The 13,984-nt window shown below is 39.2% G+C and overlaps 1 protein-coding gene across 2 annotated transcripts in view; it reads left to right on the forward strand.

Annotated features, from left to right (window-relative positions):
- The first annotated feature begins 12,176 nt into the window (after positions 1-12,176).
- Positions 12,177-13,984, forward strand: part of LOC150093630 (alkylglycerol monooxygenase-like) — a 58,887-nt gene continuing 57,079 nt past the window's right edge. For both annotated transcript variants that reach the window (XM_090412950.1, XM_090412951.1), the window contains exon 1: positions 12,177-12,439. The gene's annotated coding sequence lies outside the window, so the exon portion shown is untranslated. The remainder of the gene's footprint in view (positions 12,440-13,984) is intronic.

Raw genomic sequence — 13,984 nt, forward strand, 5'->3', positions numbered from 1 at the left:
CTCTAACACTAGGCAATTTACCCCCCCCCCCCCTCACATAAAGACAATCACAAACATCCACATGATGTTTGTGATTAACAGTTTGACCAACTAAGTCGGCAACACTAAAAAGACTAGTCGTTGTAGTCTTGCTGGCTAAAAATTATACTGCATTTCACTATATAAAAAATTCACTACCAAAAGTATATATTGCAGTTTACTCTTTTTTTCTTAAACTATCCTTAAACGGAGATTTTGTTTGGTAGGTATGTTGGTTCATTAGTAGATGATGGTTGTCATTCTGTAACACCATCGCTGTGTGGTCACAGTGTTGCTAGACTATAGATATCAGCAACAGGTATGCTTGTGATGTGCAAACATCAAATATCAATGCAGCACATTGTCCTACCCATAAAATGGCACTTGAAATCATGCCAAGTATGCTATGAACTGAACTCATAGAGCAGACTGCTACATCCAAACTATTTGTTGTTTTCTTCAATGTTTGCCCGTCAATCATTGTAGAGCAATAAACTTTTAGATTGGTTAGACCTCACGACCTAGTGGTTGTATCAAGTGTCCAACCATCGATAGTCCAAACACACTATTTCTATACCACTGTTGGTAGTGTTTCCAGTTACCACAGTGAGATGAACAGTTTTTCCAACTGCAGGCAATTCCTCTAAGATGTTGATCTTAACATTTATTTTTGGTTTTCAGACAGAAAGATGCTCCAGAAAATGTCATTGATATTCTTTCCATAAGTTAAGTAGATCTGTTTGACATAAATTTTCTGGTTGCAGTCACTAAACAGATAAATCCATTGCCTGCCACTGAATTAGAAACTTTTGTTTAATACCCTGTTGGATCTCCTTTAGCCCGAATTAATGCACATATGCGGTTTGGCATAGATTCTATATTGTAGATACAATACAACAAGGTGTTGCATTGTATCTACCTCTACAGCATGCCTGGCATTCACCAGATAATCCTTTAACTGGCTCAGATTTGATGGAAGAGGATATTTCTGGATATTATTTCTGGGAAAACTCCCATGTTACTCCTCTTAACAAACTATTACATTTACGTCTATTTTGCCTGCTTCTGTTTAGGAGTGCCCCAGTTTAAATGTCATTGGCTCTTTTCTCACGGATTCTTAGGGCATTGTAGATGTATATTTATCAATCAATATACGTTGCATAGAGGACAAGAAATTTGCACATACCTTTTTCTGGGTGTTGTGGCTCTTCTTCTTTCAGCGTTCTCCAAATTACTGTGTGTGTGTGGGGGGGGGGGGATTTGGCAAGTGGGAGAATTGAAATACAAATAGAAAAAACCCGGGTTTTTTTTGAATAACATATATATACATATATATTATAAGGGATGGGCGGAGCGTTTTTTTTTTATATTTAATAAGGGGTGAAAGGGGTTGAAAACAGCAACGGATTTTTAAGGGGGGGGGTTGACGGGGTGCTGTCCGTTTCGACTATTCCTGGTCGTCGTCTGAACGCATGGAGGAAGTGGATGCTATGTCAGGTCGGGTACGTGCTTCTGCTTTTGAAGTGTTTGTGTTATCGCCTATTGGTCGGGGTTGTTACTTCAGTTTTATGTTGTGAAGCTTCCAAATCTAGGAGATTATGTAGGGCCTGTGTACGTTGATAGAGTTCGCGTCACACTTTATGGCTATTGTTTCCGATATTCTAAGCATTGTTTCATTGTCTTGTCTGTCTTGATGGCCTTGTCGATCTGCGGGGTATGTTTTTGTTCGAGGGCGTGAACAGCTATTTCCGTTTTTCCTGTGCTTTGTATTCGATTTTTCTTTTTGATGTTGCGTTTTTTAGTATTTAAATGTTCTGGAATAGGGATGTTACAATCGCGGAAGTGTTCTTGTAGTCTTGCCCATAAAGACCTGATGGTGGAACCTGTGTAAGTGATATCACAGTCTTTTGGCAGGGAAATTTACGTTGTGGTGCTCAAATATTTCTTTTTTTGTATGAGATTTAGTGGGTTTTAAGAGATTTGCCAATTTTTGGTTTGTGGTGAATACCAATTTATAGTCAGTATGTTGGAAGATGTATTTGTAGGCTTTGTATGTGTCTTGAGTGTATGGTAGTTTGGTAATTTTTTGTGTAGGAAAGTTTATTTTGGTACTTTGGTTGTTTTGTCGGTTTGGGCAGTCTTGTTGCATCATTTATTAGTTGTGTAGGATAGTTGCGATTTTCGAAGATCTGTGTCAGCTTTTTTATTTCTGCGTTTAGATTACTCTGGTTGGTTGAAAACGTGTACGTATTTATGAATTGTGATAAGATGACCGATTTTTTAAAGGAATATGGATGGTATGAGTGGAAATGGAGGTAGTTTCCGATATGTGAGGGTTTGTGGTATACTTTCGTGGCTATTTTGTTGTGTGCTCTGGTTAGTGTCAAGTTTAAGAAATTGATGGATTTGTTCTGTTCGGTTTCTATGGTGAACTTTAGTCTGTTGCTGTTTAGGGACGCTTTTAAGATGGGATGTGTGTAGGATTTCCAATGCACAGAATATCGTCCACGTATCTGCCATAAAATGTGATGCCGGAGGGGGGGGGGGAGAGTAGGAGTGATTCTATGTGTGCTAGGAATAATTCCGCTAGTCGTCTGCTGATGTTTTGGCCAATGGGAGAGTCCGAAGATTTAAATTGTGCATGTTGTTGTTGAACTTGAAGAAGTTTGCCGAGATTATTAGTTGTATTAGGTTAATAATGTCATTGGGCGTTAGTTTAGTACGAGAGTGTAGGGTGTGATCTTCTGTGAGTAGTGTGTGTGTGTACGATGTCTAAAGTTCTGGGGATAACCACGTTGGTGTATAAAGAGGCCGCATCCAATGAAGTGAGGATGTCTTCTTGGGATAGGGTTAAGTTTTTTATTTTCTTGAAAAGGTCGTGAGTTTTTTATCATGAAGTTAGATGCTGTAACTAATGGTTTAAGAAGTTTCGCTAAGAATTTTGATAAAGGAGCTGTAGTGGTGTTTTTGTAGGAGACTATTGGTTTCACCGGGTGCCCATCTTTGTGGGTTTTTATTTGTCCGAACATACAAGGGGTGCGTGTGGTGTGGGGGGGTTGTGTTTTTTCATTGTGGTTTTGTCTATTTTGTCTTCATTTCTTAGGGTGTGTAGGGTGCTGTTGATTTGTTTAATGAGGTCAGGGGTGGGGTCAATTTGGATTTGTTGGTAGGTGTGTTGATCGGTTAAAATAGCTATTATTTTGTTGTGGTAATCGGTTAGGTTGGTGAGGACTACTTATCCCCTTTGTCAGCTTTATTGATAATAATGTTCGGGTTCCTTTTTAGGGATAATAGGGCTTTTTGTAAGTTGGGGGCGATGTTTGGTTTTATTATTATTTTACTGTTTGTGATGTTGTTAATTTTGTGGAATATTGTTTCTTTGTTAGGGTCATACTCTAATTTCGCTTGGATTTCGGTAATGCTGTCTCTGTTTTGTATGTATTTTGGGGATACGCCAAAGTTTAGTCCTTTGCTCAGGATGGTGATTTCGTTGGGTGTGAGGTTGTGGTGCGATAAATTGATGATGGAATTGTTTTTTGTGGGTTTTAAGGCGATAATATCCGAAGGGTTGGAAGCAGCGCGACTGTTGTATTGGGTGTTTGTTAGTGCGTACCATTTTTTTGCGTGTCGAGCTTCTAATAATACCGTGTAGTCGTTGATGTGAGATTGGGTATTATCCCAAAAGACTACCCATTCGTTTGGGGTCAGTAGCGTTTTCAATCTGTTTTTTGTTTTGTGAATGTATGAATATGCTTGTTGCTTCTTTTTAAATCTGTTGTTTATGACTTGTTTTATGAGAGCACGGGGATGCCCGGTAGCAAATTTTGTAGTTGCCGCGTACTGCCGCGAATTTTGGTGTGATCGAGGCATTTTTTGAGGAAGATACAGTAGTCATCACAAACCTAACCGATTACCACAACAAAATAACAGCTATCTTAACCGACCAACACACCTACCAAAAAATCCAAATTGACCCCACCCCCGACCTCATTAAACAAATCAACAGCACCCTACACACCCTAAGAAATGAAGACAAAATAATACAAAACCGCAATGAAAAACACAACCCACCCCGCACCCCTTGTATGTTCGGACAAATAAAAACCCACAAAGACGGGTACCCGATGAGGCCAATAGTCTCCTACAAAAACACCACTACAGCTCCTTTATCAAAATTCGTACCGAAACTTCTCAAACCATTAGTTACAGCATCTAACTTCATGATAAAAAAAAACTCGGACGACATTTTCAAGAAAATAAAAAAACTAACCATATCCCAAGAAGACATCCTCACTTCAATGGATGCAGCCTCTTTATACCCCAACGTGGATGTCCCCAGAACTTTAGACATCGTACACACACACTACTCACAGAAGACCACACCCTACACTCTCGTACTAAAGTAACCCCCAATGACATTATTAACGTAATACAACTAATAATCTCGGCAAACTTCTTCAAGTTTAACAACAACATGTACAATTCAAATCTTCGGACTCCCCATGAGCCAAAACATCAACGGACAACTAGCTGAATTATTCCTAGCACACATAGAATCACTCCTACTTCATCCCCCCCCCCCCGGCATCACATTTTATGGCAGATACGTGGACGATATTCTGTGCATTGGAAATCCTACACACATCACCATCTTAAAAGCGTCCCTAAACAGTTACAGCAACAGACTAAAGTTCACCATAGAAACCGAACAGAACAAATCCATCAATTTCTTAAACTTGACACTAACCAGAACACACAACAAAATAGCCACGAAAGTATACCACAAACCCTCGCATACCATCCATATTCCGTTAAAAAAGTTATCTTATCACAATTGATAAATGCGTACAAATTTTCAACCAATCAGAGTAATCTAAACGCAGAAATAAAAAAACCAACATAGATCTTCGAAAATCGCAACTATCCTACACAACTAATAAATTACGCAAACAAGTCTGCCAAAAACAACCCAAGTACCTAAATAAACTTCCTTACACAAAAAATTATCAAACTACCATACACCCAAAACACATACAATGCCTACAAATACATCTTCCAACATACTGACTATAAATTGGTATTCACCACAAACCAAAAATTGGCAAATCTCTTAAAACCCACTAAATCTCATACAAAAAAAGAAATATTTGAGCACCACAACGTAAATTTCCCTGCCAAAAGACTGTGATATCACCTACACAGGTTTCACCATCAGGCCTTTATGGGCAAGACTACAAGAACACTTCCGCGATTGTAACATCCCTATTCCAGAACATTTAAATACTAAAAAATGCATCATCAAAAAGAAAAATCGAATACAAAGCACAGGAAAAACGGAAATAGCTGTTCACGCCCTCGAACAAAAACATACCCTGCAGATCGACAAGGCCATCATAGTAGACATACAAGACAATCAAACAATGCTTAGAATATCGGAAACAATAGCCATAAAGTGCGATGCGAACTCTATCAACGTACACAGGCCCTACATAATTTCCGAGATTTGGAAACTTCACAACATAAAATTGAGGTCACAATCCCGACCGTGAGAATTTCTCACGTAAGAATCTCTGAGAAAAGAGCTAATGACATTTAAACTGGGACACTCCTAAACAGAAACAGACAAATAGCCGTAAATGTAATAGTTTGTTAAGAGGAGTAACATGGGAGTTTTCCCAGAAATAATATCCATAATTTACTAGTGTTTTATAACCATACAACTCCTATCATTGGCTCTCTACTCATAACATCCCCACCAAACTCCCCCCCCCCCCCCCCGATCACAAAAACACCCTTAAAAATAGCATTCACTTTACGCATATACCAACACAAGCATATGTCATGGTTGCACGTCACACATTCAATGAGTGCATAAACTTTATAAAAGGTGCGTTTCCAAAAAACCATCCTAACATACATCGCACAAAAAAAAATACACATAACGTTCCTCAAAAAATGCCTCGATCACAACATCACACCAAAATTCGAGGCAACAACAAAATTTGCTACCGACCATCACGTGCTCTCATAAAACAAGTCATAAACAACAGATTTAAAAAGAAGCAACAAGCATATTCATACATTCACAAAATAAAAAACAGGTTGAAAACGCTACTGACCCCAAACGAATGGGTAGTCTTTTGGGATAATACCCAATCTCACATCAACGACTACACGGTATTATTAGAAGCTCAACACGAAAAGAAATGGTAAGCACTAACAAACACACAATACAACAGTCGCGCTGCTTCCAACCCTTCGGTTATCGCCTTAAAACCCACAAAAAACAATTCCATCATCAATCTATTGCACCACAACCTCACACCCAACGAAATCACCATCCTGAGCAAAGAACTAAACTTTGGCGTATCCCCAAAATACATACAAAACAGAGACATCATTACCGAAATCCCAGCGAAATTAGAGTATGACCCTAACAAAGAAACAATATTCCACAAAATTAACAACATCACAAACAGTAAAATAATAAAAACAAACATCGCCCCCAAATTACAAAAAGCCTATTATCCCTAAAAAGGAACCCGAACATTATTATCAATAAAGCTGACAAAGGGGATAAGTAGTCATCACCAACCTAACCGATTACCACAACAAAATAATAGCTATTTTAACCGACCAACACACCTACCAAAAAATCCAAATTGACCCCACCCCTGACCTCATTAAACAAATCAACAGCACCCTACACACCCTAAGAAATGAAGACAAAATAGACAAAACCACAATGAAAAACACAACCCCCCCCCGCACCACACGCACCCCTTGTATGTTCTGACAAATAAAAACCCACAAAGATGGGTACCCGGTGAGACCAATAGTCTCCTACAAAAACACCACTACAGCTCCTTTATCAAAATTCTTAGCGAAACTTCTTAAACCATTTTTTACAGCATCTAACTTCATGATAGAAAACTCGGACGACCTTTTCAAGAAAATAAAAAACCTAACCCTATCCCAAGAAGACATCCTCACTTCATTGGATGCGGCCTCTTTTTACACCAACGTAGATGTCCCCAGAACTTTAGACATCGTACACACACTACTCACAGAAGACCACACCCTACACTCTCGTACTAAACTAACGCCCAATGACATTAACTTAATACAACTAATAATCTATGCAAACTTCTTCAAGTTCAACAGCAACATGTACATTCAAATCTTCGGGCTCCCCGTGGGCCAAAACATCAGCGGACAACTAGCGAATTATTCCTAGCACACATAGAATCACTCCTACTACACCCTTCCCTCCCCCCCCAGCATCACATTTTATGGCAGCTATGTGGACGATATTCTGTGCACTGGAAATCCTGCACACATCACCACCTTAAAAGCGTCCCTAAACAGTTACATCAACAGACTAAAATTTACCAAAGAAACCGAACAGAACAAATCCATCAATTTCTTAAACTTGACATTAACCAGAACACACAACAAAATAACCACGAAAGTATACCACAAACTCTCACATATCGGAAACTACCTCTATTTCCTCATACCAACTACCATACACCCAAAACACATACAAAACCAACACAAACTGCTATTCACCATAAACCAAAAATTGGCAAATCTCCTAAAACCCACTAAATCTCAGATACAAAAAGAAATATTTGAACACCACAACGTAAATTTCCCTGCCAAAAAGACTGTGATATCACTTACATAGGTTCCACCATCAGGTCTTTATGGGCAAGACTACAAGAGCACTTCCGCGATTGTTACATCCCTATTCCAGAATATTTAAATACTAAAAAACGCAACATCAAAAAGAAAAATCGAATACAAAGCACAGGAAAAACGGAAATAGCTGTTCACGCCCTCGAACAAAAACATACCCCGCAGATCGACAAGGCCATCATAGTAGACAGACAAGACAAGACAATGAAACAATGCTTAGAATATTGGAAATAATAGCCATAAAGTGTTACGCGAACTCTATCACCATACACAGGCCCTACATAATCTTCGAGATTTGGAAGCTTCACTACATAAAATTGAGGTCACAACCCCGACCAATAGGCGATAACACAAATACTTCAAAAGCAGAAGCACGTACATAGCATCCACTTACTCCATGTGTTCAGACGACGACCAAGAATAGTCGAAACGGACCGCACCCCGTCAACCCCCCCTCTAAAAATCAGTTGCTGTTTTCAATCCCTTTCACCCTTTCCCACCTTATTTTAAATATAAAAAAACGCCCCGCCCATCCCTTATAATATATATGTTATTCAAAAAAACCCGGGTTTTTTCCATTTGTATTTCAATTCTCCCACTTGCCACCCCCCCCCCCACACACACACAGTAATTTGGACAACGCTGAAAGAAGAAGAGCCACAACACCCAGAAAAAGGTATGTACAAATTTCTTGTCCTCTATGCAACGTATATTTATTGATAAATATACATCTACAATGCCCTAAGAATCCGTGAGAAAAGAGCCAATGACATTCAAAGTGGGGCACTCCTAAACAGAAGCAGGCAAACAGCCGTAAATGGAATAGAGGATATTTCTGTTTTTCTAACATATCCCATACATCTGAATACGGTTCAGATCTGGACTGTGTGGCCAGGGAAGATGGCAGAAGTCGCTGCTGTGCCCGCTGAACCACTGCTGAGCAATTCTTCTACAGTGGACAGTAACACTGTTGTCCATGAACCTTCATCTGCTGAATAAAAACGTCAACAAATCCAGGATGTACTTGATCGGGAACAACGTTCAGATATTCTTTGGATAACATCCGACTTTCCAGTAATAACAGGAGACCCGTTCCATACCAACAGAACATGTTCCAAACATTGGCAGCATCTTCAGTTGTGTTTACAAGGCAAGCTGGGTTCATTGCTTCATGGGAATCCTGGCGAACTCTCTGCCTACGGTCAGTATAGAAAAGGGTGTACCGTGACTCGTCAAACCACTTGACTTTTTCCCGTGTCCAATCACAGTTCCTTGACATTACTCTATACGAACTTTCCGGCTCTTTGCAGAAATCAGTAGTTTCTGTATTAGGCATGCTACTGCCAACACCTCTTCACTTCCCTGTGCTTAGTTAGTGAAATATGGGTTGGAACAGCCTTCTTTGAATGCCTTTGTTGATTGCTTCACATAGAAAGTTCTGTTTGTCCATATAAACCTCAGACGATGGCGATTTGGTTCCTAACAGACTGTCTTAGGACCACAATTACACCTCTTAGAGAAGCAATGTTGCTTAATTTCCCACTGATTAATATCTGGAGTATCACCTTTTTTCAGAAACTAGTCAGCTCTGCTGTTTTTCGAAATCGTGGCTTCAGCCAGATGGGCATCCACAATAAGCCCAATACACTGCATAAGTGACGTTTACGTATATAAAGGTTTCTAATTCAGTGGCAGGTATGTGTATCTGCACACACATGGGGTTAAACAACTTATTTCACGTCATATCAAATACACTGCTTGGAAATAAAAAAGTTAACGGACATCACAGTGCAAGAAACAAACAGCCTACCTTAATAAGATGTAAGACCTTTCGCTGCATTGCCTGCCAAACCTACTGGGCATACTTTCCACAAGCGAATTTTGGACCATTCTTCCTGTATGCATGTAATGAATTCATAGACTGTTGTAGGATTGACGTTCCTTGACCTCACCCGACGCTCCAGTTCATCCCACTGTAGAGGCCATTCAAGTGTGCTGACGTTCATGTCCACAAAGCACGCAGTGACAACGGCCTTCTGACACGGCGCATTGTCTTGTTGAAAAAGACAACGGTCAGTTCTGTAGAAACGCCACAAAGTGGGGAGCATTGCATTGCGCCACCTCCGAATTTCATAGTTGGGGTTACGCACTCTGGTAAGAGACGCTCACCTCGTATCTGCAACAATCGATCTGCTCAGTAGATGGTGTGTTGGGCGATTCGTCGCTCCATAACACAGCTTTCCAAGCTTCCATATCATGGAATTGGAAAGCTGTGTTGGGAAGCTATACACGCTCTTCGCACCACTGAAGACGACGCTGCATGTTGGTTCGAGTAATGTGAGGCTTGCATATTGCGGTCCATGGAAACCTATCTTGTGAGCCTCGATTTTGAATGTTTTTGTGCAGATTCGTGTTCCAGCCAATGCCAGTTGAACGTTGAAATTCGTGTTCCAGTTGAATTTTGCATTCAATGTATCGGCTGACGAATAGCAATTTTTACATATTATCCTTCGTAGCATCCTACAGTCAAGTTTGGTGTGGGTGGTGGGTCGTCCACTGCGGGTAGCACTTGCAGCTGACTCCCTCCGCTTCCATCTCAGTATGGTATCACTGATTGTTGACCTGGGATGGCCCCATTTATCAACACTTTGCCGAACAGAAAAGCGTGCACCATGGCATACTATCATAACGCATCTTTCAAACTGCGTCGATTTCCCTCTCTCAGCCATTTCACCAGGACACAGTTGCATCGAGCATCATGTTCTTCCAATTTATGCCGGCTACAAACACGTGACTCGTTACATGGCACCTTGCCCATGGGGAGGGCGGGGTGTCCATAGACCTCTTTCCAAGCAGTGTATATTCATAGCTGGATTGAGATCTGGTGACTGAGAAAGTCAATGAGATGTTAAATCATCTACATGCTTCTGGACCCTTTCAGAACTACCAATGGCTTGTGACGCGGCCCTATAATCTTGGCAGAAGTAACTGTTATCAGATAGATAAACTTGATGTGAGAGAATACACTCATTCGCCAACTAAACGTTCTTTGGTTAAGTACGTTGTTAGGGTATATGCCGACAGTAAACAAGCACTATTTTGCTGCCTCTAAATCCAGGAATATATGTACAATTAAAAACAAAAAAGCCGTTTTATGGTGAGACACAATTTTGTCGATTTTTGCCACCCTTCAAACGTACCACTCGTAGGCATTGCCTTAGTTGCTTAGACCAGGGCTGCCCAACCTTAGGTAATCCTAGGGCCACATTAAAAAAAAAAAAATTACCTGAGGGCCGCATCCAGAATAATAAATCCAGTATACATATATTATATACGTTGAAACAAAGCAGTGCAAGAACGCTTCTTTGACACATGTAATATTTGAAAAACAGGTGGGTATATAGTGTTGTAAGAACACCAAATAACATTACCAACATCGATATTATCGATTAGTGATAAAATTAAAATATCTAATACGCATTCGATTCAAATTGTTATTTTATTTTTTCGCTCGTGAAAATCAAAACCCACAGGCGGGCCGCTATCTTGTTGCACTGCCTCTATCCGTGGTTTTATTAGTATCCTGTTTGAACGATTATGGCTGTTCTGTTACACTGCACCAATTATTATGCTAAAACGTAATTTAGATTACGTTGTTATTAATTATCATTGAACACACACACACACACACGGTTGCTTGCAGGGATGTCGACAGCAAATAGAATTCAAAAACTTTCCTTTCTTATTGGCAATGTTTGCTTTGTTTATCTAACGTTATAGGTAGCTGTTTAATTTCGTGTCAAAATCAACTTCATAATTCCGACCTGACTTGGGATTACATAAACACAGTTCAAACAATAATAATTAGACAATATTATGCATTCAACAGTAAGGAAACCATAAAACGCGGTCTATTCAGCCAGCAGAAACAGTGGATTAAAAAAAAAATAAAGTGCACATTGGGAAAGAGTCAGGTGATTGCTGTGGGATTGACAGTTCATTAAAAAACAGTGAATCAAACAAAGGCGCCCTTCGGGAAAAGTCGCGTGATTGACACGTCAGTAGAAACGGTGAATTTAATAAAAGTACCCATTCGAGAAGAATCACGTGATTGTAGTTATGTGATTGCCTTTTTTTTTTTTTTTATGACAGCGAAATATACTGGATGTAAACAAAGACACGTCGGGAGGGGATTTCAAATAAAATTACACACGTCTTTTGACCAAATCTTCGAACAGTGACTGGGATGCCAGCCAACGAAAGAGAACTGTTTACGTTTTATGTACGATTTCACCTGCTTGTATTTGTTTATACCGCCGTTTCAGTGCATGAACATACTACAGATACATCTGTTATTTCGTCGGCTAAATTACACAGCCGAATGTTCAACATTTCTTTATTCATTATTATACTTCTACTTTGCATCATTACCAGATACTAAGTGCATTGCTTTTTATTCTGCTTTTTTATTTTATTTTTTTTAAAGGATTATTATGAAATGGCAACAGCATATTAAGAACTTAAACCATATTAAACTATTTGAATAACTTGAAATGATAAGAATGGAAAAGGGGCCTATGCGTTAAGTATACACATTAAAACTGACGTCAGCATAAATTATCTCTAACGGCTAGAGAGGATTTTTTTTTTTTTCTTCTGGTGCAGTCTGATGTCAGTTGGATTTACTCAAGAACATTTTATCCCACAACGCCGAAATAAGGTAAGTGTTCTATGTTTTACTTTATTTTATTTGGCTGAGCTTTTAATGATTGATAATCACTTTTAAATATTTTATGATAAAACTAAGTTAATACGAATTATTTATAATTAATAAAATATTATAAAATTAATGTTTTATCTGATAAGGTTAAGTGAATGATACGCAATACAAGAAAACTTGAACTTGTTATTAAGTCACATCAAGATGATTTCATAAACGTATTTGTATGTTGTCTGTATAGCATGGCAAAAATAACAGAATGGAATGCAAGAAAATTAACAGATTCACATACGATAGTACTGGTTAAAAATGAAGTTAATAACTAAAGAAATAATGAAAAAAAAAAGTTAATACTTTTTTTTTTAATGGAAATCCCATCCACGAAATTTCGAAAATACATAAACGATATTAGCGCCGTAGTGTGTTCAAGTTAAACTGCGAACCCGCATTCTAGTCACATTTATTGCTATCATTTTTGTTCTTAGATCTCACAGGTCAGCGTAAGAAGTTATGTGTTTATTATTTTTGGGGGGGGGGGATATGTTTCACAACGGGAGACAAAATACATTTACCGTCGAAAGATTTTTCACAAACATCTATGTTACAGGGAGATTCGACTCTACCCTGCTAGCTGAAGAACGGGACACTCCCCACTCGGTCAACAAGTAGGCTTTGCAACAGGTATATGCACAGAATGAACCATTATTGCTAACAAGAGGACATTTTCCCCACTCACATATAAAAATAAAGGAAAACATTAAATATGTGTCAATGTTTTTTCATATTTTCATTTTTTTAATAATATCAAGACAGCCACACCCACACCCACACACACGCACGCACACGCACACAACGTAAATTAAAGAGCAAATTTAACTTCATTGATGTGTTTCTTCTTTGCAATAATATTTACAAGTAGATTTTTTTTTTTTTTAATATCAACTCCATGTACAAGAGGTAGACGTATGCTATGGATTCGTCTACCTCTTGTACTGGATCAATGCCCTCGGCAGGGAGCATCTGAGGGTTAGAAAGAAAGAAAAAATAAATAAACTATTGACAGTTTTCGTGAACATTTGACGTAGTTGTTGGGAAAGACTTCATGAGAAAGACTTTTCGAAATAAAAGAGAAGTTTGGTGGTCAGCAGATGGGTTGAAGAGGGGAACATTGGACAGTTGCTGCTTATTTTAATAGATTGAGATCAAAGCGGCAGAATGACAGGTGCCAGTTCAGTGGATCGGAAGTACCTATAGAAAAGACACGCATCTGAAACGGTTTATTTTATTTATTCGTGTGGGGTTTCCCCCTTTCATTCACCATCCCTTAGGACTGATTGAGCCCTCCTAATCAGGGATAAAGTATGTATTTTATGATCGCAGATCCGAGTGTGTTCATGGGCCGGTTTGCCTGTTCTGAGGGGTGAAAAATCCTCTATCACCATATGAGACTGTCTAACTCACCTTTAGTCGAAAGAGACCAGATAAAGGTTCCTCCTGTCATAGACGGGAATCAAACCCAGGTCTTTCCGACCAAAGGACTTCATC

The sequence above is a fragment of the Typopeltis vanoorti genome, chromosome 23, assembly GCF_054136105.1.
Source record: "Typopeltis vanoorti isolate ZY-2024b chromosome 23, IOZ_Tvanoo_1.0, whole genome shotgun sequence".
Taxonomy (NCBI): Eukaryota; Metazoa; Arthropoda; class Arachnida; order Uropygi; family Thelyphonidae; genus Typopeltis; species Typopeltis vanoorti.